The sequence below is a fragment of the Apodemus sylvaticus genome, chromosome X (genome assembly GCF_947179515.1).
Source record: "Apodemus sylvaticus chromosome X, mApoSyl1.1, whole genome shotgun sequence".
Classification (NCBI taxonomy): domain Eukaryota; kingdom Metazoa; phylum Chordata; class Mammalia; order Rodentia; family Muridae; genus Apodemus; species Apodemus sylvaticus.
In genome coordinates this window covers 18,949,447-18,977,105 of record NC_067495.1, presented here as the reverse complement: position 1 = coordinate 18,977,105, position 27,659 = coordinate 18,949,447, and the positions used below count along the sequence as shown (strand labels likewise).

General features: G+C 39.1%; 1 protein-coding gene across 1 annotated transcript in view; it reads right to left on the bottom strand.

Annotated features, from left to right (window-relative positions):
• Nucleotides 1–20,566, bottom strand: part of Huwe1 (HECT, UBA and WWE domain containing E3 ubiquitin protein ligase 1) — a 130,066-nt gene extending 109,500 nt beyond the window's left edge. The window contains 5 exon segments of the mRNA XM_052171018.1: nucleotides 17,047–17,191; nucleotides 17,509–17,644; nucleotides 19,397–19,491; nucleotides 20,118–20,164; nucleotides 20,351–20,566. The gene's annotated coding sequence lies outside the window, so the exon portion shown is untranslated.
• Between the last annotated feature and the right edge of the window lie 7,093 nt (nucleotides 20,567–27,659).

Here is a 27,659-nt window from a genome sequence, read left to right as displayed (position 1 = left end):
TCCACTTCCCTTGACCATTCATGACAAAATATCTACCACAGGGTGGGTACATTGAAAAACAAACAAGGGGCTGGAGAGATGGCTCAGTGGTTAATAGCACCAGCTGCTCTTGCAGAGGTCCTGAGTTCAAATCCCAGCACCCACATGGGGGCTCACAACCATCTGTATGTAATGGGATCTGATGCCCTCTTCCAGTGTGTGTGAAGACAATGGTGTACTCATATAATAATTAAAAAAAGAAAAACAAACAAAACAAAATATAAAAAACCTTACCTGACAGTTGCTGACAGGGACTCAGTTATTAAGACAGCATGCACAAGACCTGTGCAAGCTCAAGCCAGACAAAATTCCAAAATGAAGAGGAGGAGGTAGGCATGAAACTCTACCACTGACTGAGATTCTATTAGCATTTAATAGATGCTGGGAGAGTCAGGTTTCTTTAATGGTGGGTAGAAGTTGACAACAACACCAGGATAGGCCCCACGCCCAAAGGTGGGGGCAACACAAATTAGACCCCCAACACACTCAACTTGAAATGTTTAAAAAAAAAATTTCAAGTTGAGTGTGTAGGGAGGTGAGGGGGGATCAGGAAGGAATTACTGAATATGATTTTTTAAAAAAGCATTATATAAAAAAGTCAAGGAATAGATAAAAATTACAATATCAGAATTTGCCTCTGGGTGGTAGTGATGTACATGTACATCTTTAAGTCCAGTACTCAGGAGGCAGAAGCAAGCAGTTCTGTGAATTTGAGCCCAACCTGGTTTACAAAAAGTTCCAGGTCAGCCAGGGCTACTCAGAGAACCTTGTCTCAAAAAACTAAAAAGGATTTGCCTCTAGATGGCAGAAAAATACATACTTTTATTTATGCTTTATATTTTTTATATCCTTCCAATGTTTCTATAAGTCATGCATTCACTTACAATGAACCTTCATCACTTGTAATTATTTTCATTACAGAAGATTAGTAGTCCTTGAGCCAAATAACATGGACCAAATTTAAAACAGTATTACTTAAGACAAATGCCTTAGTTGTTTTGTTTCCAAACCTTGACAGAGAGTACTCAATTTCTATTGGTATGTGAAAGGTACCATAAACAGACACAGGACAGTCAGATGGGCAGACGCACGCATGCAAACACACACCCATACCACACACACACACACACACACACACACAGTGTGGTACTCAAAGTTAAAATTTCAAGTGAAAACTGTGGTAACATTTAAACAAACAAAATAAGAACACTAAACGCAAATCCCATAAAAGAATATACTTAATACATTTTGCCTTGTCGTGATTACTTTTTGCCTCTTGTCCTTCACTAACCAGAGGTAGGAGCAGCACTGACCATGTCAGAAAGCAACAAGCTGAACCTTAAAATAAAAACCAATGAAATGTATGTGTATGAGACTGGAGAGATCACTGAGTGATCTTGGTTTTTATTTTAAGAGCACTGACTGCTCTTCCAGAGGTCCTGAGTTCAATTCCCAGCAACCACATGGGTGGCTCTCAACCATCTGTAATGGGATCTGATGCCCTCTTCTGGAGTGTCTGAAGACAGCGTCAGTGTACTCATAAGTAAAATAAGTAAATCTTTTTTTTTTAAAAAAAAGGAAAAGAGTATATGAACTTAAAGAAGTGGAGAGGTATCTGGAAAGTTTGGAGGGAGAAATGGGAAGGGTTTGGAGAGGTATCTGGAAAGTTTGGAGGGAGAAATGGGAAGCATTTGTAAACATAATCTCAAAAATTAAAAAAAATCACTTTTAGAATTCCTGACCAAACCAACCAAACAAAAACACAAAACTCCAGCCTACTACTCACTATTGATTACAGAGTTACAGATTTCACTGATTACCTGATTTGTTAAGGACTCAGCATAATTTTTAATCCTTTATCTTATCTTCATTCCAATAAATATAGCCAAGATTTTACTCTATCACACGTTAATATTTAACCCTCATGCAGCTTGAGGAATGAAGACTGAGACCAGTTTACTAAGGCCAAAAAGCATCTACAGGCAGGGATATGGATGCAAATTCAAACTACCAACTACACTCACCACACCTCACTACAGACACCAGTATCCCTATCCTCAGCTACATAAAATGACGTGGGAGGATTGTTCAGCGAAATCTAACTATGACCTGGAAGTAAAATGAAATAACAAGCAGCAGCCTTTACTCACCCCCCAAAAATCTGGAAATTCATTTGCAGGCATTGCTTGGCAATCTCATAAAAAATCTGAATATACTAAAATCTCTGATAAAAATGTGTATGCTTCCCAGATGACTTTAATCTTATCACTCAGGAGACAAGAGCAGGTGGATCTCTATGGGTTTGAGGCCAGATTAACCAATGGAGCAACTTCCAAGACATCCAGGGCTAAATAAACAGAGTGTGTCTCAAAAAACCAAAGGAACAAAAAAGCATGCATGCTTCTATGCACCAAAAATCACTCAAGGAAAATGATGAAAATACCAACAAAGAATGTGAAATCTACAATGATGTAAGTGATAATTGGTAGCTGAGATGGTCTTCTACCCTAAGATGCTCAGAAGCTAGAGTTCCAGGAGTCATCTTTCTGGTCATCAATTCACAATATTAGACAAACTAGAACTTGAAGAACTAGGCAATACAATAGCCATCACTGGGATCACTGAAGTTGCACATTATCGACTGTCAACAGACAGAAAATAGCAGGCCAAGAAGTTCTTGATATTCTCAATAATAAAATAAAATCATCGCAGGGAGGTGGTGGCGCACGCCTTTAATCCCAGCACTTGCAGGCAGAGGCAGGTGATTTCTGAGTTCAAGGCCAGCCTGATCTACAGCGTGAGTTCCAGGACAGCCAGGGCTATATAGAGAAACCCTGTCTCGAAAATACAAAAATAAAATAATAAAATCATCTATGCATTCAATTGGTGCTTGGGAATAATCCTAGTCTACATTCCTTACAAATTATCTCTTGTGTGGCCAGACTTAGTGGAAAAGATCAGTTATATAATGACTGGTGTTAAGACTCATCTATCTTAGCCGGGCGTGGTGGCGTATGCCTGTAATCCCAGCACTTGGGAGACAGAGGCAGGGGGATTTCTGAGTTCCAGGCCAGCCTGGTCTACAGAGTGAGTTCCAGGACAGCTGGGGCTACACAGAGAAACCCTGTCTCGAAAAAAACCACAAAGACTCATCTATCTTACCATCACATCCAGTTTCTAAGATTATAAGTACCCTTTTCTTTGCCCATTTCTAAAAGAAAATTATGAAATTGTCCTTTCAACTACTATTCTTTATAAAATTTCAGAAACTTGTCTACAAAAAAATCCAGTTCATACCTAATAAGCAAATTTTACCACAGACAAATCAATTGGCGTTCAGGAAAATATTTTAATCTGTTGGAAATCAAGTCACTTAAAACTTAACTCACTTCCCCTGAAACTCCTTTTAGAAACTAAACATAGCCGGGTGGTGGTAGTGCTAGCCTTTGATCCCCCTAGCAATTGGGAAGCAGAGGCAGGTGGATCTCTTGAGTTCAAGGCCAGTCTGGTCTACAGAGCAAGTTCCAGGACAGCCAGGGCTATATAAAGAAACCCTGTCTCCAAAAACAAAAAACAAAAAAAAAAGAAGAAAAAAGAAAGACAAAAAGAAAAGAAAAGAAAAGAAAAGAGAAGAGAAGAGAAGAGAAGAGAAGAGAAGAGAAGAGAAGAGAGAAGAGAAGAGAAGAGAAGAGAAGAGAAGAGAAGAGAAGAGAAGAGAAGAGAAGAGAAGAGAAGAGAAGAGAAGAAAAAATAAAAAAAGAAACTAAAACATACCTGGATATACCTAATACCTAACTCAGTTCTGGGGTAGAGACTGTCATATATTTTTTTAAGTTTTATCAACCTTGAGAGCAGTATCTGCTTTGCCAATCCTTGAATGACTTAGAAACCTGCTTCAAAATAATGGAAGGAGGGAGTAGGGTATAAATAAAACCACAGCCACATGCTGGATTAACTGTTAGTGGCAGGTACATAGGTGTTTATTGTACCATCTCCATATAAGTATGCTAAATTAAGGCTCTTTCCTGCCAGATCTCTAATCCCATCATCACATTATTACAAAAGCAATATTCCTAAAACTCTTAACTATAATAAAGCAGCAGCCAAGGCCTGCATCTCTCTCACTCTCTCTGTCATTGGCAAGATGACATTATATAGTATTTTTCTCATGCTTTGGCCTTGTTAAGCTTCACAAGGTCTCTTCCTTAGCACTCAAGACTTTTAATAAGTTGACTCCTATGTGTCCCTAAAAGTTAAGCTTAAATGTTACCTCCTCTCTATGAGGCCAAGACACCTCTCCCAAGGTAAAAGTGAAGCCCTTATTTCCAATTTTACCCTCAATCCACATACCATTTTACCTGATACTTTCTTCACAAGTTGTGTATGTTGGGTCTGTACCATACCTGTCCTTTTTTTTTTTTTTTAAAGCTTTATTTATTTTATGTATGTGAATACACCGTAGCTCTCTTCAGACACACCAGAAGAGGGCACTGGATCCTGCTGCTATTTTCTGTCATGATTGTGGACCACCATGTGGTTCCTGGGAATTGAACTGAGGACCTCTGGTAGAGCAGTCAGTGCTCTTAACCACTGAACCATCTCTCCAGCCACCCCCAACCTCTATCTGTCTTTGTATCCTTGACACCAGCATAGAAACTATCACAAAAGATCCCAGATTATAGAAATATAAACAATTAAAAATAGAGGTAATAACATTAACAATTATATTAGTACACAAAAGCACAAAGATAAACTGAAAATAACAAAACCCACATAATCTTTCCAATGTAAATATGTTCCCATTTAAGATTTTTATTTTATTTGCAACATTTTTTGAGATTATAATTACATATCTTCCTTTTCCTTTTCTCCCTTCAACACCCCCACCCTTCCTTGGTCTTTCAAATTCATTGTCCCTCTGTTCAATTCTGTGTATACACATACTTACAACGTATATACCTAATACGTAAGTATACCTTCCCCAGTCTGTATAATCAAGTCTTTCAAAAAATGAAATGATATAGGTAGCCAATGAGAGCATTTATCTAGCATGCACAAAGCCCTTGACCCCCAGAACAGCAAACAAAGTGGGGAAAGAACTGGGTTTTTCACAGATTAAAATATACTCTGTGTGTGTGTGTGTGTATATATATATATATATATACACACACACACAAACAAGTACACACAAACACACAGCAAGCACTTTACTGAGACATATCCCCATTCCGTTCATGACTTGAACAATCCTAAAGAAAGCTAAGGTACTGCTTTAACCATTGAGAATGTTTTTACATATCCCTTATATTTATGAACCACAGACACATGAGTTATTGTCATACATAATAAAAACAGTATCAGATTATCAAAGAAACAGAACTCTATTCCCTTTGCAACATTTAAGCTCCAATTTTTCCATGCCCCTGGGTTTAAAGGAAAACAAGTAATATCTTTAACGATTATTTCCTATATATGGGGAATACTGTATACCTGGAAAAAAATCCTTCTAGGTCTTTCCTGAAAAAAATATATATATAAAAAAACCCCACAAGCATGGTATAAAATTAAAATGCTTGTTTGTGTATACATACATACACACACACACACACACACACATATCTTAAAAGCAAAGTTTTACTTGAAAATATAATAGGCAAAAAAATTATGGAAGAAGAGATCCCTATGTGATTTATTTATCTGCTTCTAGACACATCAAGTTTCCTTTTTGAAGTTAAAAGTAGAGGAACACTCCTGGATGTGAAGTAAAAGTTAAATACCACACAAAAAAGGCTAGTCTGTAAAGTATCACTTAAAACATTCTATCAAATCCTTTTTTGGGAGGTTTTAGACATAAATGAGCTACAATAATCTCTGTAAAATAAGTGAAAGACTAATTCATAAAAATGTATGGCAAAAAGTAAGGTAAACTCTCATTTGTTCTATTTCTTTCTGCGCCAGATCAATTCAAGAGCTATCATTTTTATGCAAGATATTCTATGAATGAAAATTTATATGCAGATATCATCAAAAGAAAAAAAGACGAGGTACCATTCACCCTTTCTACAAATTACGCATGAAGGATAACTTAAGTATCTATTAACCTCCAAAGTGGTAGACTAAGTGCTGGTATTATAACTAAACTATAATCTACTTTAATAACAATCAGATTGAGAGACCTTGGTCTTATTCTCAAATTAAGTCTCTATTATTTCTCCTGAAGTTAAGTAGCCAAGTAAATAATATATAGCATATCAAAGATTTTAACTGGATCTCAACTATTTTGAGGTAGTTCAAACAAATTTGGAAGGAATATGCTGAGATGAAGATTCAACTAAACAGTTTCAGAGAAATTATAGCAGTTATCAGTATGACTACAAACTCTTTTACTGAAAAGTAATGATGAAAACCATCTCCGCCGGGCGGTGATGGCGCACACCTGTAATCCCAGCAGTCTGGGAGGCAGAGGACCTCACACTGGCTAGGCAAGTACTACTGTACCCTAAAGGATATCCCACCACTTTTTCTTCCTTCCTTCCTTCCAGACAGGGCCTTGAACTCAGAAATCTGCCTGCCTCTGCCTCCCAAGTGCTGGGATTAAAGGCATGTGCCACCACTGCCCTGCAAAATAAACCTTAAAAAAAATAAACACAATGGGATCAGAAAGATAGTTCAGTGGTTAAGAACATTAACTTCTCTGCCAGACCCAAGTTCTATTTTTAGCATCTACATTAGAGCTCAGAACCAGATAACCCAATGTCTTTTCTGGTCTCCACAGGCACCAGGCACAAACAAGTCACAAATATACTTGCAGATAAAACTCCCAAATATTTAAAATGAACATATTTACTTCCATATACATAAATGCAAAACCAAAAATTTCAGTTGATACTACCCTCTGATTCAGGGCCAACTATAAATCAACAGCCAAATATGATTATAATACATTAATAGTCAACCAATGCCAGGCACTGGTAGTATATGCCTTTAATCCCAGCACTTGGGAGGCAGAGGCAGGTGGATTTCTGAGTTCAAGGCCAGCCTGGTCTACTGAGTGAGTTCCAGAACAGTCAGGGCTATATACAGAGAAACCCTGTCTTGAAAAAACAAAACAAAACAAAACAAGTCAACCAAAACTCTAGATGTAATAAGAATGACAACTAGGAATCACTAGTTTCTACACAGCAAAGAGAACTTAGAATAAAACACCAAAAGAATGGAAGAAACTCTTTGCCTGCTATTTAGCTGAGAAAGATTAATACCCAAATGGTCAAATGAACAAAAGAATTGCAAATGGTCAAAAAAGCCTATATAAACAAAGTACATCTGATATATGCATTTTTTCTAAATAGCCAATATATCGAACCACAATTTAAAACAGTTTAGAAAAAAAATGGACTTTGAAAACATCATTTTCAGAGCTGGAGACATGGCTCAGCGGTTAAGAGCACTGACTGCTCTACCAAAGGTCCGGAGTTCAATTCCCAGCAACCACATGGTGGCTCACAACCATCTGTAATAAGATCTGACACCCTCTTCTGGGGTTTTTGAAGACAGCTACAGTGTTCTCACATAATCAAAAAAAAATTTAAAAATCTTAAGAGTTAGCTGTGATGGCTTTCACTTGAAATTCAAACATTAGGGACTTTAAGGCAGTAGGATTGGCACAGATTTGAGGCTAGCCTCAGCTACATAGTGCCAGGTCAGCCTGGGCTAAATAAGACTGTCAAAACAAAAATTCTTCCTAAAAGCAAACCAACAACAAAAACACCCTTAAAAAATAGTCCATAACATGACAGTGGAAACGTTCAAATTATGAAGTATGAAATTCTCAAAGAATAGAAATGATTTTAAAAGGCTACAAATTGGACTCATACTGGAATATAGATCAAAGATGTGTTTATAGGTGGAGGGGCTTTCTTTGGAGTCCTGCCTTTTACTTAAGTTTCTTTTGGCAAAGTTTCCCCCTGTGAGGAAACTTCTGTACTTTCATAAATTGACACCTAGTAGCACATTTAGAAATAAAAGTTGCTTAGAGGAAACCTACAGCACAGTGGCACAGTACTGGGCTGTTTAACTTGTGCATGGTGCCTAACTAACTCCACCACTATACTATACACCAGTATACTATACACTACTATATAATAGCTATAGCCAAGTTATTACCCTTAAAATGAGCCTGATATGTATAAGTTCTCTGTTCCAACTTTTCTGGTGGAATTTGGAGAAGATTCTACTATTTAAAAGCTGCTTGTGCAGCCATGAATCACTTAACAGAAATATAAGAAATGCACTGTTAGGGAGATTTCATTATTGTGGAAATATCCTAAAGTAAATGTCTACAAAGATTGCTACTCAGAGCCAGGCGGTGGTGGTGCACGCCTGTAATCCCAGCACTCTGGGAGGCAGAGGCAGGTGGATTTCTGAATTTGAGGCCAGCCTAGACTACAGAGTGAGCTCCAGGACAGCCAGGGCTATATAGAGAAACCCTGTCTCCAAAAAAAACAAATCCAAAAAACCAAAAAGACAGCTACTCAGTAAGCAATATAATTTTCTGTATCTGTAATCCATTACTGATCTCTCCCACCAGTAAAAATAATCTTGCATAATGAATGTTTCAACACCAGGTCTGGTGGCACATTCTTGAAATTGCAGAAATCTTAATGTCATCTTCCACTACAGAATACATTCCTGACAACTATACAGGGAGTTTCTGGGCTACATAAGGTATAGTCTCAAAACAAACCACAAACAGAAACTATATTGTTAAACAGCACATGACTATAATTTGTCTTCTAAAGGTAGAGATCTATACTACCATGAAGCTAATCTTTACTTTTTTTCATAGTAATGGGATTATTTTTAATTTAATTCTTTGTATTCTACTCTCATATATTACATTCAACTATAGAGTTCCCTCCCCCCTCTCCTCAGTCCTTCCATCCACCTTCCCCTATAAATTGCTGTAACATTCTGTCTATCCTCATACTGTACATACTAGCGTTCCAGTGTGATTTATAAATCTCCCACCAAGTTCTCCATCCCTGTTGCTTATCTTTGTAAATGACATTTTGTATTTATTTTGTATGGTCTACATAGGAGTGTGGGTGAGTATGCAACAGTGCATGTATGAATGTTAGAGAACAAATGCCAAACATTAGTTCTCTCCTTCCACCATGTGGATCCCTAAGTTAGAACTCAAACTTGGGGCTGGGCGGTGGTGGCGCACGCCTGTAATCCCAGCACTCCGGGAGGCAGAGGCAGGCGGATTTCTGAGTTCGAGGCCAGCCTGGCCTACAGAGTGAGTTCCAGGACAGCCAGGGCTACACAGAGAAACCCTGTCCCGGAAAAACCAAATTCAAAAAATAAATAAATAAATAAATAAATAAATAAATAAGAGCTCAAACTTGGTAGCAGTTGCCTTTAACCTGTTGAACCATCTTACCAGCACCCAATTGCTCATCTTTTGTACCTCCACTATGTGGCACCAATGAGTATGTCCTTAGAAAAAAATAGTTTATTTTGCATAAATATTATTGCCCTCATTTAAAGGATGAGGAAACTAACTCAATTTGCCCTAAGTAACATAGCCATTACCTATTTATTTCACACAAATAATGGCCTCATCTTTATAGAGCACTCTATAACTACAATATCTTAAAATATTATAATTAATATTTTACTACATAATCATTACATATTATGATACTTAAAGACTCAATACAACCTATAAAGTATATTTTAAGTTTTATATAAACCTTTATATACAGAAACATGTAAGTATAGGATTTTGATAAGCATTTTATAAGTAATATAAATTCAGTAAAATATCCTAGACACATTCAAATATTAATTTGTATACTATTCTTTATATACTTGATTACTAATAACTGGATATAAGAGTCTCTATATGTACATGCATTTTAGGGCCAGCAGAAGAAAAGAGGGAAAAAGGAAGCAGGCAGTTAAAAAAAAAACAGGACATAGGCCTCAGACCAGATACAGGTTTATCATAAGACTGTAAACTAGCATGGTAAAAGCAACTGCCATGTGTCACTGTAAGCGCTCACCTTGAACCAAACACTTATTATTACCTTGGACTCATAGAAGACAATTGCAAGGTTTCTCAACATAGCAGTCCTATAGGCTGAGGAAGCACACAAGAATTAGAAAACCTATGCTTCTTGAACTAAATGAAGAGAGGCAAGATACAAGAATGAAAATGAAAATCTTACATTACTTTAAAAATGAACAGAGCTAGGTGTGCACACCTAAATGGAATCTTAGCATTCCGAAGGATAAGGCAGGAGAATCACATGCTCAAGGCCAGCCAGCACCAAATAGCCAAGAAAACAAAAACAAGAACAGTTTCCACTTACAGAACCATATATGGTACTTTAGATATAATATAAAATAAATGGTTATAAAAGAGTTAATATTCAATAACTCTTTCCTAACATGCTGGCGAAACTGGTAACTGTTCAAAGGACTCATCACAGATTAATAATGTGGTGGCAGAACCTTGAATAGAAAGACAATTAACAGTAAACAGCCATAGCTGGGCAGTGGTGGCGCACCCCTGTAATTCCAGCACTTGGGAGGCAGAGGCAGGTGGATTTCTTGAGTTCAAGGCCAGCCTGGTCTACAGAGTGAGTTCCAGGACAGCCAGGGCTATACAGAGAAACCTCGTCTTGAAAAAACCAAATCCAAAAAAAAAAAAAAAAAAAAAAACCCAAAACCAAAACCAAAACCAAAAAACAAAAAAGAATCCTCCCAGATAAAAGAATGGACACTTGAACTTCAAAACATTAGCTTCAGAATGTTTATATCCATGAGTACCTAGGTACACACATTTACATAACCTTCTGAATCTAGCAGGGAACCAAAACATCTATCAAAGGCTGTGTGTAGAGGCTAGAGCCAGCTCAATAATTAAGAGAGAGACCTGCTCTTCAAGAACTGGAGTTTGGTTACAAGAACCACAATGGCCTGTAACTACAGCTCCAAAAGATCTGATACCCTTTTCTGGCCTCCATGGGCAAACATACACTGCATACACAAAGACATTAGGCATTTAAAAAAAAAAAAAAAAACAAAGCTATGCTTAAAAAGAGAAAAAAGTTGAATGTAGATCATACCTGTAATCCCAGCACTCAGAAGACAAAAGCGGGAGGATAAAATTGTGAGCTTAAAGCCAGACTGGGCTACATAGTGAATTCCAGGCCAGACCTAAAAAGAAAAGGAACTAAGAAGATGCTCAGTCAGTAATATGCTTACTTGCAAGCAAAAGGACCCAAGTTTCAGAACCCACATTTAAAACAAAACAACACCAACTCAGTGTTGTGTGCTCATATAATCTCAGCATTGAAAAGGCAGAGAAGAGCCTATCTCAAAATCAACAATAAGAAGTAAATGTGGGTAGACAGCAAAGGCTAAAAAGAAAAAAAGCTAGTCTATGGCTAACTTACACATGCATGCATGTACAAAACACATGCACACACCATTTTATTTTTAGGGTACAAAAATTGAGTGTTCATTTGTCCCTTTCTATATCAACTATGTACTTGAGTAACCAAATAAGAAATGAGGAGAAATAAAATATTAGGGGAAAACAAAATGTCATTATTGAATCATCATTTCACTGTCCTCAATGATTTGATGAATTAAAAAAAAGATTCACATCATCAAATCACAACGTTGTGAATGAACATATACCCTCCTATGTTTGCCAAAGGTAATGAACCTGAAATTTATCACAACTCTGGACCAGGTTGCCAATGTGCAAGAAAATAAGAATTTCAAAATTGCTTTTAGCTATAGACAATACTAAATAAATGGCTCTCAGTCTTACAGAATCTTCTTTTTTAAAAGTGACCAGTTTATGCAGACTAAGTGACTAAGTAAGTCCTCAGGCCTAAAATGGGAAATTTATATTAACCCTGAAGTGGAAACGTCTGGTTTCTTTGGAAATTCAGTTATGTTTTGCTGGGGCACACAGGTAAAAGGATGTTTTGCTAAAGAAGACACAGGTGAAAGGATGCATGATGTTCAGAAAGAATATAAATATGAGCCAACAATAAATATGAAGCTCAAGCATTGGTTTGCATTTTCTGCTTTACATTGCATTGCTGAACTCCACGCCAAAAAGAGAAGCTCTCCAAAGAACTTTTCATGAGGTTTCCTGCAGCTTCTTGGTGCTTCTGCAATGACCTGTTGCGCAGTTTTGTGCTTTCGTCCAGATTGAACTGCCCTTGCTGGTTCCTATATGGTGACAACTGCCAAATTTTGCTGCTGGACTGAACTGTGGGTATCCTGACAACAACAATTGGACTCACCACCAAAGAACTATTTCTAAACAGATCCACTTCCCCAGTATTGTAATAACTTCTCTTCTACTACTTCTGGCGGGTGGTGGGCTAGAAGTTGAACCTATTAAAGTAGGTTGGAAAAAATTAATGCCTACACAACCCTACCTGCAAGGATCAGGAAATATTTAGGAACAAGAGGCAGAAAGAACATTAAGCCAGAGGACAGAGAGGAATGCCATAAAATAATGTCTTCTGGATATGACATGACCATTGCACTCAAACTCAGAGTAGCTATGATTACCTGTCTGTACAGAATCAAGCTAATCAAAATTCTAGCATGGATAGGGGAAGGACACCCAAGGCCTACACCCTAGCTGAGGAGCTACTGCAGAGGGAAAGTCATTTTTCTTTGGGAAAACAGACATTAGTAAGTTATACATGCTTCACATTATGCACATAAGAACAATAATCACTCTTTTTAAAGAATGGAAACATGAAATTGGGACAGGAACTGGGTGGTTAATGACCAAAATGCACTGTATACACATGTGAAATTCTCAAATAATGTATTCAGCAGAAGGTAATAGTAAATAAGACTAAACAGTATAAAGAGTTTCACTCTGAGCAATCAGTCTAGAAACAGTAATAGATAAAATTCTGTACCAACTACAATTATATGATAGCACCACTATCACCTGGAAACCCACAAATGCAAAATCTATTCCCCCTCAAATTATAGAATCAAAAAGTAGGGATACAGCAATCTGGTCTAATAAACTTTCTAGGTGATCTGATATTCCCTCAAGTTTTAGAGTCACTGTTTATGATTTTTTTGCACAAGATGACACAGCAGGTAAGAAACCAGATCAGAACTGAGGGAATACTCTTTATCATTGTACAGAAAGAAGTCTTTCCACCAGTAAGAATTCAATTCCGGGCTGGAGAGATGGCTCAGCGGTTAAGAGTACTGACTGTTCTTCCAAAGGTCCTGAGTTCAAATCCCAGCAACCACATGGTGGCTTACAACCATCCATAATGAGATCTGACATCCTCCTCTGGTGTGTCTGAAGACAGCTACAGTGTAATTATATATAATAAATAAATACATAAATATAAAGAAAGAAAAAACTAAGCTTGCAAAAAAAAAAAAAAAAAAAAAAAAAGAATTCAATTCCCAGAATACTGTAACAGTAAAAGGAGAGCTTCTAACAGTGGCACATACCTGTAGTTTTAGCTACTCAAAGCTAAAGCTAAATCACCTGTGCACAAACGTATAAAACCAGCTTGAGGTGAAGGAAAGGCAAAGTGTATGGAAAAACACTAGCAAAGACTAGTATATGCCTCAATAAAAAATAGGCAAATAAATTTAGCAAATAATAACCATTAAAAAACTATTTCTAAAAACTGTTCCACAACTTATGCACCTACCAAGTACAATGTATCTAATTATAAGAACTTAAAACCTGAGTTGTGCTTAAGGTGATTCATTGCAGTCCATCTGCACTTAGTAACCTTCTAATTTTTTTATTTATTTGTGTATTTGACTTCATTTATGTATATGTGCACTATGTGTGTGCCTGGTGCACTAAGAGGTCAGAAAAAGGTATTATATCCTTTGGAGCTGCGATTTCATATGGTTGTGTGCTGTCATGTGGGTTCTAAAAACCAAACCTGAGTCTTCTTAACTGGTAAACTCTCTGTCTAGGCCCTAAATCTTTTTAATTTTAAATTACGAAAAAACTAAGTTCTCTAATTTTTAATTTTAGTTCCTTTTATTTACCACTATTTTTTTAAAAGATTTTACTTATTCCATGTATGTGAGTATACTGTTGTTCTCTTCAGACACACAAGAGGGCATGGATCCCACTGCAGATGGTTGTGAGCCACCATGTGCTTGATAGGAATTGAATTCAAGACCTCTAGAAAAGCAGTCAGTGTTCTTAACCCCTGAGACATCTCTCCAGACCCCCCCCCTTTTTTTTAAGATTCATTTTTGAGTACTCTGTTTTCTTCAGACACACCAAAAGAGAGCATCATATCCAATTTACAGATGTTTGTGAGCCACCATGTGGTTGCTGGGAATTGAACTCAGGACCTGTGGAAGGGCAGTTAGCCACTGAGCCATCTCTCTAGCCCTATTTACCACTATTAAAAAGGTAAAACTGCTTTCTTTCAATGCTTAAAATTATATGAACAGCCAGGTGGTGGTGGCACACGCCTGTAATCCCAGCACTCTGGGAGGCAGAGGCAGGTGGATTTCTGAGTTCTAGGCCAGTCTGGTCTACAGAGTGAGTTCCAGGACAGCCAGGGCTACACAGAGAAACCCTGTCTCAAAAAAACCAAACCAAAAAAAAATTTTATGAACCAAGTCTCTAAGGTGAAAAAAAATCTACTTCAATCAGTTGAATCAGATCTATAATACAACTTGCATATTATAGTCCTTCATAAAAGCAAAAGAAATTCCAACATTCTGTAAAATCACTTTTCATATCACCATTAAGATTTTTAAAAGACAACTGTTGAACTACTTTTTAAGAAACTCAAAGTAGCAAACTATTAGGTTAACACCTCAAACCTGTTTTACTCAGAGCACCACTCCTTCATTAAATACATTTCTATAACCAGAAAACCAAGATGATCAACAAGTACATCAAGTTTTACCGACTCAACCTCTATGACACATCAACTAAGAAGCTTCCAGAGAATCTTAAGAGATGAATTATCCCTGACATTAACATATATAAACATTTGGTAACCACTCATAGAAGGGGTCAAAAAAAATATAAGAAAATCCTAAGAGCACAAGCACTTATGAAAAGTCTGCCTTGTATGATCACAGCTATACCACAGACTTATAAACTTAATCTTATTCCATGAGAGGCAATGTGGAATGTGAAGGGCAAATATTTTCAAAGCAACCAAGTTGGCATTTCAATGATACTTTGAACTGGTGGCTAAAAACACACAACAAAAGGAGAATTAAAAAAGCCAACACTGTTTCCATTGTGAACTTCCAGTGTTAAGAAGGGGGTGATTCAAATATTGGAATGTCTGCTGTGCACAATTCTGTACCTAGTTTTGTGTACAGAAAACAGTCATCCTAGTTTCATAAAATAGGGTTTGGGTCTAAGTGGTTTTGCTTAAACTACAAGAACTGAAGTGTTAATATTTAATCACTATATCTAACATGCTTGGGTTTTTTTTTTTCTGTTGAAAGCATGAACCTGCTGGAATTCCCCCCCAAAATCCTTGGGAACACAGAGCTGAAATACCTAAACAATGATTCATAATCATATCTAAATAATTCAAAATTTTCATTCATGACTTTTCCACTCTCTGTTCCTTTAACTTGCAGTTCTTACTGCCAAGTTAAAGACAGGCACAAAAACCCTTGCTCTGTCCACATTTGTGTATGAGCTAAAGGTTGGCTGGAGGCTATGTGTTCAGTTCAACTCTCATTTTCTGGTTTTGACCATAGTACAGACCCAGCATAGCTAACACCACACAAGCAAAATAATTCACCAACCAGTTCTTAATATCTAAGCTCTGGATTAGAGAATCTAGAATAACAGAGCATAAAAATCAACCTACCTAAGAATATTGCAAATACACATGAAAAAAACCTTTTTCTTCCAGAAGGCCTATATTTCATATGGAGAACATTAAGTGGGACCAGGACATGGAACTAAAACCAGATATCAAATCAGATGGCCACAGAAAAAGGAACCCATGACTAGCCATTTCAGTGTACCGACTAAGCCAGCAGTTATCAACTCCAACTAGAACATAAGAGATGTCGGGCGGTGGTGGCGCATGCCTGTCATCCTAGCATTCTGGGAGGCAGAGGCAGGTGGATCTCTGAGTTCGAGGCCAGCCTGGTCTACAGAGTGAGTTCCAGGACAGCCAGGGCTACACAGAGAAACCCTGTCTCGAAAAAACCAAATCAAAAAAATAAATAAATTAAAAAAATTAAAAACAAGACCATAAGAGATTACTACCATTATTGTTTCATTATAATAGGTTACCTAGGGTCTTTAACAAAAATGGGTTAGACATCATTATAGACTGTAATTTTCAAATGTGAGGAAATGCAAGGACTTAACAAATAAATTGGAGAAAAAAAGAGAAATATAACTTGAATAAAACAGAGTTAAAGCCTACATAAACTATTTCATGAATGGACTTTTCTCTGGATCATGAGTCAAACTATAAAAGTATCAGGAAATTTTTAAAACAAACCCATTTTCTACTTTAAAATTTTCAATTCCTTCAACTGAAAATGATTTCTGGGTGATACTGTCAAGAACTCTCTCAACTATCTATATAATTTTTGTATGGATTAAAAAATAAACGTGTCAATAGAGGTTTATTTCAAAATAATTCTATGGGAAGGAGGATGCCATAGGGCAGAACTAAAAAGGCCAAAGTTGATAAATGTTGAAAGAACCTGGGGGAATAGATAACATACTACTCAGTTGTGTCTTAATTTAAAAATCATGTACTGACAGTATGTTTAAAACAATTCCCTTTAATTTACTAATGAGCTCCAGCCACTAAAATTATTAAAAAAAAAAAAAAAAGACAAACCTGACCCATATAATGGAACCAAAGCAACACAAGCAAAAAAATGGAAATCCCAGCCCCATTTCCATTTCAAGATGTAAAATACAAATGCCAACCACAAAGATCTAAAAAAACTAACCTAAAATCACAGCCAATCATAGTCATCCTGGTGGAAAATCCCAACACTGCTCCAATAGCTTCCTGAAACTTCCTGACCAAGTTTTGGTCTACTGGTTTGTTCCTCTGAAGCACTAATAGACACCCGGGTCAGGCTACTGGAGGACCTACAAAATAAAAAGATTGTGGAAAAGAAGCATATTATTCATTAGAATTGGGTAGTTAACCATTATATCAATAGATACAATCAGTTATTTTTTGAAGCAATAGCCCTCAAATGCCAACTTGCATTTTTAGAACCTGCTTTGAGCAGTAAACTAAAGAACTCTGAAAAAGAACTGTATTGTTTTTCTTAATGACTCTTTGACAATAGCCCTGAAAACTATTTTTAACTCAAAATGATAGTATGTTTAACAAACTGACACTAAGGAAAACACATATTTTATGTAAAGAAAAAGCTGTACACATTAAAATTATTTTTCACCTTCATAAGTGCTTTTTGGCCATACTGGGAGACAAACGATAAACATCCTGGAAATTCAGGTTGAACTTTGTCACTGAATCTTAGACAAAGTTTTTATTTGGTACTGCCACTCCTTCCTCTCTTCTCAGAGATCTACCTAGAATAAATTAAACCTTTTAGGTCACGCCTTGATCATCATTCCCAGATTTAGTATAATGCTGAAGGACAACAGTTAATTAGTGATTATTGCTTAACCCATTGTAAAAGGAATCAATACAAGAATCTCACTCAAAGCAAAGTGATCTGTCTTTTCAATGAAAGAGGAAATTAATTTTCCTAGAGCACTTCCAACTCAAACCCTGAAGCTCAAAACTGAAATCCACATATAGTTAATTATCAGATGTTACCCACTAAAATTTCAATGCTAGTATACTTCTTGCAACTATATTCCTACTTTAACCCCACCCATCACCCAACCAACATAACTGGGGGAAAAACATTTTAGTATTGATCTAATAAAAATATTAACAGTAAGGAAAACTACTTCCAAATTAAATGTTAGAAAATATAAAATGGCAAAAGCACAACAGGAGGTAGTTATCAAAGAGCCAGCTGTGGTTGCCTTTGAGGGGAAATGCTGGTATTTAGTTACTAGATCAACCTTCCTAATGTCTTGTGTATAGGTATTATCCTACTTAAATAAAAAGATTACCAATACTCCCCATACTGACCCTAGGTTATCTTAGACAAAGTTTTAAGTTTATCTAAAAATTATAATTAAAGGTAAAGAGAAATAAGTGAGGTAAAGAGAAAGAAATATAAACACTTGAAACCAAAGTTCTCTTTAACACTGTAAACTGGCAAGGCATGAAATTTCACTTTTGTGAGGTAAAGGATAGGACAGACTGTCTGTGAAGGAGTTGCAAAAATGAGTAGGCAAGGGATGAGATGAGGCACTCCCTTCCAAAAGGTAGAACACCTGGGGTGTGGTTCATGACCAAAACATAGCTGGTGGTCATTCCATTGCACTCAATAGTCTTACACTAGTAGAAGCTTCAAATAGCGTCAGCATATTTAAACATGAGCTACAGATCATACAAAGTGGCTTATGAGGAAAAAATTCAAAGCAGACGGGAGTGGATAGCTATCATTCATTCCTTAACATATAAAAATTTACAGTTGAAGAAATAATTTTAAAAAACCTTACCAGGCTATAAAGGTAGATAGAATATGGCACAAAAACATCTACCAATATGGTCTCACAGAAAAAAGGCTCCCAAACTTTCCAAGGCAGGCATTTTACAAATTTTCTAACTCTAGAAGCAACTGTTTAAGGTAAGCATTACTATCCTCATTATATAAACAAACAATCTGAAAAGCAATTTGCCCAAGGTCATGAGTTCAATGTGAACTGGAAGCAAACAGTTTTCTACACTGGGCTGCTTCCTAAGAATTGGGAGTGCTGGCATCTCCTCAATCTATGCAACACTGGTGCTAAATAAAAGAAGTAATTCAAATCATGTTATTTACAAAGAAAACACGTGATAGGGAATTAGTTGTCTATAACAGAAGTGATTTGAGGAGAAAAGAAGTAAATTTAAATTTAAAAGGAGCGTGACGGTTTAGAAGGTGTTGGGGGTCATCACCTTGCTAGGAGATTCTGCTCCTGGGAGTGGGAGAAAGAGCAGTTAAGAGATAAGTATAAGGATTAAGAAGTGAGACTTAGTACTTAAATGTTAGCTGTAACAAAACAACAAAGATATACACAGACGAACATACTACAGAAACATAGGCGGGAAAGGGGGCGGGTCCCCGTGTTTGTAGCGTGGAAGGGGTTGGAAAGACAGAAAGTTTCATCTAGTGGGGGCACGAAGGAGACCACTAAGAGTGCAATTATCCGACCACTGACCCGTTTATTGTTCTGCCCAAGAATGGTCTCAAAGCATTCAAAGTTGAAGAAATCAGTACGCTGTCCCCGCGTCAGGGATAAACAAGCAAGAGGACCTAGGAAAATGGAAGGGTTACTGCGGCTCCATCCACAAAGATGGAGTAAATGCAGGGAACAAGATAAGCTCTTTTAACATCTGCGCCAAAAGCACCACGGAAGGAGATCGGACAGGTTCGGGCTAGGCTCTAAATTAGGACTAGAGAGGAGAAGTGATAGAAATTATTTTTACTTCTCCCCTTAATAATGCATCCCGATATCCATGTAGCTGATTTGACAGGCACATAGAATTAGGGAAAGGGAAGGTACTCTAATGATTCTATTTGACCTCTCAAACCTTAGCTCAAAAGCTGCAGGATCTGGGGACGCAGAGCCCACCTCGGCTCAAGAAAAGCTAGGGGTTTCATATGGGTCGTTGCAAGGGCTGAGAAGCAAGCGCGCAAAAATTATGAGACCAATCTTCGGAGCGTCCCCCTCTCCCACTTTTTAATCTAATCCCCAGCCCACTACCCAATGAACTATCGACTCCCTCCCGCACTTCCCAACCCGCCCACTGCAACGACAAAAACGGAGGCGTAGAGCGATTGGTGGGGCAAAGGCAGGCCCACACGCGGCTGAGGCCGGGGAAATGGTGTCGCTTTAACCGGTAAGAAACAGGATGGTCTTCATCTCAGGAAGGATTTACCGGCACCACGACGTTTCTCCATTCGTCATCTTCTTAACGTCTGGTACCTGAGAAGCGTCACAAACGCGGATAGCTAACCCCTTGGTACCATGTACTAGCAAGACAGGCATCAGCCTCCGCCGCCATCTTAACAGGCGGACCGACCCTAGTCACTGCCCCCCCCACCCCCAAGGTATCTCCGCCACCGCCGGCGAATCCCACGAGGACGTAACCCTGCTCCCGCGAGAACTCACCGGCTAAGAACGGCAGCACCAGAAGACGCTGCTAGAGCCTCCGCAGCTCCTGCACTCAGTAGCCAACCTGTACTGCTTTCCCGCGATCCCAGGAGAACCTCCACCACACCAGCAAAAACTGAGCCCAGCCCGTCCCAAACCTCTCTTTCCACCAAACCCGAAATCGCTATAGCTCAGCTCTCACCCCACGCGAAGTGAAAAGCAAATGACGCACAACCTCACCGAGCACTACGGGGCGGAGCCAGTATGCCGCCGCCGGCTCCCGCATGCGCTGTTAGAACTATCGCGATATTACGTTCAGCTTCAGTAAGACCTTCGTAATTCACTGCAGGATACCGCCCGCGCCTCGCCTTTAGGAAACATGAGATCTCGCGAGACCAGGTGCGTCCTCCCAAAAAGGAGAAAGGCGGAGCTTCGTGAAAATGACTGGGAGTTTTTCGGGGAAAGGGAGGAAGCTCTCGTCCTTTAAGGCTCTCGCTTACCACGAGGTTTCCGATCCACTGCGGAGCTTGCTAGCAAACCTCGCGATGACACAGCTCAGCGCCAAATCTCGGCCATGTCTTGAAAACTACCTCCGCCCCCGATTTAGGTGTCTGGATCCTGCCTAGTGCTTGAGGAAAATTTAAAAAGTCAACCTGTTTATTCTCACGCTTCCAGCAGGGCCGTACCAATTAGCCAAACTCCATTCTGAAAGCGAAAAAATGGGTTCCATTGTTACCTGCCTCGAGGAGTAACGTGCTAGTCTTAACTAACGCATAAAAGATGTTCAATTTACAATAAACACAAATGCAAATGAAAACAATGACACACCAGTTTTTTTGCTCAAAACATGGGGGAAAAATTTAAAGACCTCTAATATCCATACTGATTCCTTCGCCGCAGTGCAGGCTAACCTGAATCCATCTTCTCGGTAAAAGCTCATGTCACTAGTTCTACCTTCGTTGTCACCAGTTTTAACTATCGAGGGTTTCTTTACCTTATAACCAAAAAGACCCAATAAAGTGGTTTTCTCCAAACAAAGGCGTCTGCCCTCAAAAGCAAATTCGAGCTTGGGGTGGGGAGAAAGGCGCTTGAAGGTTTTAATATGGCAGTTTTTGCATGTCTAACCTACAATGTTTCTCCAATAAATCTTGGGATCCAGTCTGGCCCGTTTGTGAGCTTTTCCATTCTAATGCATTGTTCTGTGCATTCTAATTTAAAAATGTTTCCTTCGGAGTACAATTTAATAGTACAAGCACCCCCATCTTTAAAAACATTTTCTCGGTTATTCTAAGCCATCCCTCCCCCCGATAAACTTTAGAATCGTCAAGTTCCAAAAACTTAGTATATTTATTGGAATTCCATCAACTGCATGAATCAATATAAAAAATGAATATCATTACAGAATTGAGGCTTCCTATTCAGAAGCGTGATATTCCTTCTCCATTTATGCAAACGTTTTCCCATTGTATTCCTGAAACTTTTATAGTTTATTTCTAGATATTTTTTTTTTTTGGAATTTAGAGTGGGGGGTCATATTAAATTTTCAAAATGTTCATTGCTTATATACAAGACTTCATATTTGACTATTCACTTTTGTAATTAGAAAAATGAAGATTTGCTCAAATAACAGTAAAATGAAAGCAACGACATGTGATTTTTACTGTATAACTGAAAAGATATAAAGATCAGTAACAATTCATGCTATGGAAAATTAGGTAATTTCATACTACATTGGCGAGTGTAAATTATTATGGCGTTTGGGGAAGGGAATTTAGATAAATATATCAAGATTTGAAATGCATGCACTTTTTGATTCTGCTATTACTTCTCGAAGAATTTCTCCTACAGGAATACCTTCGTACATGTGCATGAAACCTCCACAAGCCCATTCATTACTGCATTACTTGCAATAGCCCCCTCTCCCCCAAACAAGCTAGTGTACAACAATCAGGAAACGGTTAAATAAACTGTAGTCCAGGCATACAATGCAGGGATATAAAAATGGAACCAAACTGAATTCTGTGATATACTACGATATATAAAATATAGTTTTAAAAATTAATGCAATGAAACAAAATGAATGTGTGTCCAGCAGCACGATACACATCAGAACACACACACACACAAACACACATCAGGACACAGGCACGCGCACGCGCGCACCTAGTAGTGACCATGAAGCTTGCCTGCTCGCCCCTCACCTTCCTTTTCCTCTTGAGGCCGCCTTCCTCCAACCCTTAAGAGAAACACTGAAGGCTGGGCCTTTACTCCCTCTCTAGGGCCACCTGGCCAGGGCCAATGCTGGTACCTCGCATCCCCACTGTTGGCAGCTCTCTCTTGTGCGCTGTTCGCTGCTTCCCCGCTGTCCTGCTGTCCCCAAAGATGCAGCTAGCTCTCTGCTGGAGGCCACTGAGGACTGGGGGAGGGGAGAGGAGGAGGGGTTCGAGGAAGGTTGCTGCTACCGCCTGCCTGGCCCCTTCTGCAGCCTTTCCCTAAGGCTCTCGGAAGCCGCTACCTCCGAGCCAGATCCCGTGGGAACTGCCCCCTACCTCGAGGACTCTAAAACCGCCCGTCCCCCAGGACCAGGAAGGGGGAGGGGAGTACTACGCTCACCTCAGCCGCAGTGGCTCGGCGAGGCCTGCAACAGTGTGCAGGGTCTAGGCCAGTAGCAATCTTGTCCCCCCCCACCCCAACACCCTCCCTCGCCCTCGGCTTACAAAGCCCCCCCCCCCCACCGCAGCTCAGCTCACACTCGATTTAAGGCTCCTCCTACCACGCGATTAGCCCCGCCTCTGTCCCTTGAGAGGGCGCTCCAGCTCCCTTGGTGGCGTATTCTACTCACCTACGGGAGACCTTGCTGAAGCTACTCATGGTCCAATAAAGGCCACCATAGTAGGATCACTAAGGACCTGGAATTTGATTGTTCTACAATGAATATCCCTTAAGGGATAAAACTTGATATGCATTTTAAAAATTAAGGAACGGGGAGTATAAGAGGATAAGATGGGACCCGCTGTGGAAGGCTAGATAAAAGAATGAGAACCACAGTGCAAATATCTACAAAGGCACATAGTCCTCCCTCAAACACTTCTCCTTTGTATTAGGTGGGGTGGTACTGTAATTGGAAGACTCCATAAACTGTAGATGATCTACATTCATAAATGTACAGAAATAAAAATGACCTGGTGGGAAATGACCCTATTAACTGCTATTCATCTGGGATATAGAACGAAATTGGAGAGTAAAAGGGTGGGGGAGGGGGCATTGATTTGCAACTCTGAATGCTTCTATAAGGCTTGAATTTTAACAAGTGAATTACTTGGATTTTTAAAACAAAAATGAAAAGGCGTTAGTGAAAGAACTCTTGAGACGTTAACTCCAACGTTACAGAACGGTGGTTCAATCCCTGAATTGGGAATCTGCTTAAGACTCCCTCCCTCCATGTGCAGTTTTCTGTACAACCTAAGAAGATGCACAAAGGGCCCTTTGAGGTAGTCTCATTGTATATTCTTAACAAAGATGTATTTTGTGAATGAGTGTTACTCCATTGTAAGGCTAATTACTTAACTAATGTCCTATGCTTAGGTCTTATTAGTTATTTTTAAAAACAGGCAGCTTCTATCATGGCAGACATTAGAAAGGGGCAGTCACGGTTCTGTGCCATCCATCCATCACCTTGCCTTCCAAAAGGGTTCCAAGATAATCAAGACAAGCATATCAACTGAGCAGTAACTGCTTCGACAGCTGTGTATCTGAGAAGTGGTCCAGGGACTTTTATTGCCAACAGCAGCCACTTTCAGATCATAAGGATAAATCTCCCTAATTTCTTGAGCAGCTTCCATCCATTTGGACCCAAACAGCTTGTCTTGCAACTTCTGAGTTCTTGGTTGGCTTCTGATTTCTCAATAGACCCTTATCACCCTGGGCCAGCTCCTTGTCTTATAGAATTTCATAACTGGCAAGAATTTCCTTAAGGGACAGAACACATGGATGGGGTGGGAGCAGGAGAATTTGTTCCATCTGCAGCCTGGAATCTTCTTATTGAAGACTGAAATTTCAAAGGAGTGATTAATCTTGTACCACTTAAAGATGTAATCATTGGTGGTGTAGAACATCGAGTTTCTAAGCCTGAAATGTGCCAGAAGGTCTTGTGCCATCCACCCCCATCTCTTCTATCAGAAAGGACTTCAGTTTATCACTTATGACGATGTGGTAGCCTTTGCAGTCAAAGTAATACTTGTCATTGTTCATCATTGGCATACCTCCATGAGGAACAGCATACTGATCCACAGGATCTCATCAAACAGCTTGCTTGTTACTTCTTTGCCAAATATATTCTCTAGGTAGAGGAGTAGGGAGTTTCTTATTTCACTTGAATCTATAGTTGTAATACTCCCTATACTTCTGGACACCCTCACTGGTAAAACAAGAGAATGTGCCCAGCATCCTAGTACTCTGAGTGTATTTCACTTTGGGATACCAGCAAAATCCAGCTTATATAGTATAGCCACCTGTATATGGACACTGAAAGCCTACCAATGAATAACATACAAGTGATGTATAATAAGGTCACATACATGTCTTTTATGAACTGCAATAAAAACAAGGATAGCTTGCTGTGTCATCACCTTTTAATCTCTTGAGAGTGTCTTAATTAGGAAGATGACTTCAACACCCGTCTAGATGTTGAATGGGTACTTCCTGAGCTCATCTGTGAATAGACTGAAGTTGGGAACAGCAAATAGGTGACTGAGAAAAATCCAGATACAGATATTATCCATTCCTACCTTTCTCTTCCAGAGGATTCCCTTCTTTTTCAAGATTCTTATAGCTACTATGTTCTATTATGTACTTAATGTTCTTCACCATCAAATCCTTCCAGGTCAGCTCATGGCAGTTAGAGAACTGCTTTACTATTTGATTGCTGGAGACCCAGTGCACAATTTGACACTGAACAACTTTTTTTGCTTGGTTTGCTCACACATTCAATAGATGTTCAAAAAGTTCCAATGTTTGGTGGTTTTTAGTTTGGTTTGCTTTTTGGTTTGTTGGTGTTGTTTAGATTTTAAAGTTGTTGATCAGTAGTGATGGCCCAATGTCAGTGACCCAAGTTCTGTGCTAGCTGGACAGGAGCTGGGTCACTTTGGACAATGACTACAGTACCGTCTGAGTACCTTCATGGATTAACCCAGAGAAACACATGCATAGAGAGCTCTATATACACAATAATCTCTAATGATCTCTTGTCCAAGCAAAGTCTCTCAAATGGATTAACACCTTTACATTCTTGATCTTATAATAGGTAAGGTCTGTCCAATTTCTAACAAACCATTAAGGCGTCTTTTCCATTTCTCAGTGCAGACTTCTTCACTTCTTTCTGCCTGGGGCTTGAGTTTGGCCATTGGCACAGGGCCTCATTGTGTAGCTCACACTTTGCTTGAACTCGTGATCCTCTTGCCTCAGTTCTCTGGGTGCTGCAATTACAAGTGTGTGTGTAATCTCACAGTTTCTGGCTTCTTTATAAATTGTCTTGATGCCTTTAGTTGCCACTTTCTTTTGTTTTGTTTGTTTTGTTTTCTGAGACAGGGTTTCTCTGTATAGCCCTGGCTGTCCTGTAACTCACTCTGTAGACCAGGCTGGCCTTGAACACATAGAGATCCACCGGCCTCTGCCTCCCAAGTGCTGGGATTAAAGGCCTGCACCACCACTGCCCAGCTAGTTGCCACTTTCTAAGGTTAACTTTACCTATGCTTCTTTTCTGAGTCAGCTGCAAAAATTTAAGGTCATTCTTCTCTATATTTTGTACATGATTCTCACTGTAGACCCATTTAATGCCCATTTAAGAGCAAGGATGTGGGGGCTAACTTAAAATTTCTTCTGTCAGATAAAGGAGTCCATTACTGTCATGAAACAATTTCCTCGAAGATGAAGTAAAGGCATCAAACATTCTAGAAGAGTAGTTCTCAACCTTCCTAAGGCTGTGACTCTTTAATATAGTTCCTCATGTTGTGGTGATCCCTAGCCATAAAATTATTTTTCATTGATACATCATAACTAAGTTTTGCTACTGTTATGAATTATAATATAAATATTTTTGGAGGTAGAGATTTGCAAAAGGGCTTGTGACCCACAGACTCAGAACCACTGTTCTACAGAGAGGTGAAACACTCCATCCTGCAGGGAAGCTTGCTCAGACTATGTTCAAAAGGGGGGTGACATAGTCCATCCAGCCTGGAAAGTCATTACAACTCAGAGAGTAAGAATTCAAAAGCTTCAGAAAGTCTCTGAAAATTACCAGAAGCACTAGTCTTCTCCATCCCCAAATTTATATAAGTAGTAAGGACTACTCGGAGACACTATCACATAAACTGAGTTGTCTGAAAGAGGCCCAGACAGTCTGACGTCAAAAAGATATCCCCTAACCTACCAAGCTGCCTGAAAGTTGTTCAGTGAACTCCAGATTTCCAGCTTTCATGTCACCCATGCTGTGATGGCTGTTGCTAATGCAGCAATCTTCGAGTCATTCTTACTCCTATAAGTAACTCCTGACACATGCTCCTGTAGAAAACCTCAATATAACTCATTGATGGGCTGGAGACTTAGTTGTTTTAAAAACATATGAGGGAGAGAGAGAGACAGAGAGGGAGGGAGGGACGGAGGGAGGGAGGGAGGGAGGGAGGGAGGGAGAGAGAGAGAGAGAGAGAGAGAGAGAGAGAGAGAGAGAGAGAGAGAGAGGGAGAGGGAGAGGGAGAGAGAGAGGGGGATGGAGACAGAGAGAAAGACAGAAAGAGAGAAACTTGGAACACTCAGCCCTAAATGGGATGTCTCCATCAAATCCCTCTCCTCAGAGCTTACTCAGAGCTCAGGAACCCAGCAGAACAGGAGGCACAGTGTCAGAGCCAGAGAGGATGGAGGTCACCAAGAAAAGACACTCCTCTGAATCAACATGAGTGAAGTGCATATGAACTCACAGGGTCTATATGGGTCTGCTCTAGGTCCTCTGAGTACATAGTATGGCTCCCAGTTAAGTGTTTTTATGGGATTCCTGAGCATGTGAATAAGTGGGTTCTTCTTGGGCTATTGTCCTTCTGTTGGTTTGTCTTATCCCACTTTGATGAAACTTTGATGTGATAATTCTTATTTTATCATATTATAATTCATTTTGTTTTTATTATTATCTCTGAGAAGGCTGTTCTTTTGTAACAAGAGACAGAAAGGGAGTGGATCTGGATGAGAGGAACTGTAGGGAGGAACTGGGAGGAGTAGAAAGAGGAGAAACCCTAATGAGTTTATACTTTGTGAGAAAAGAATCTATTTTCAGTAAAAA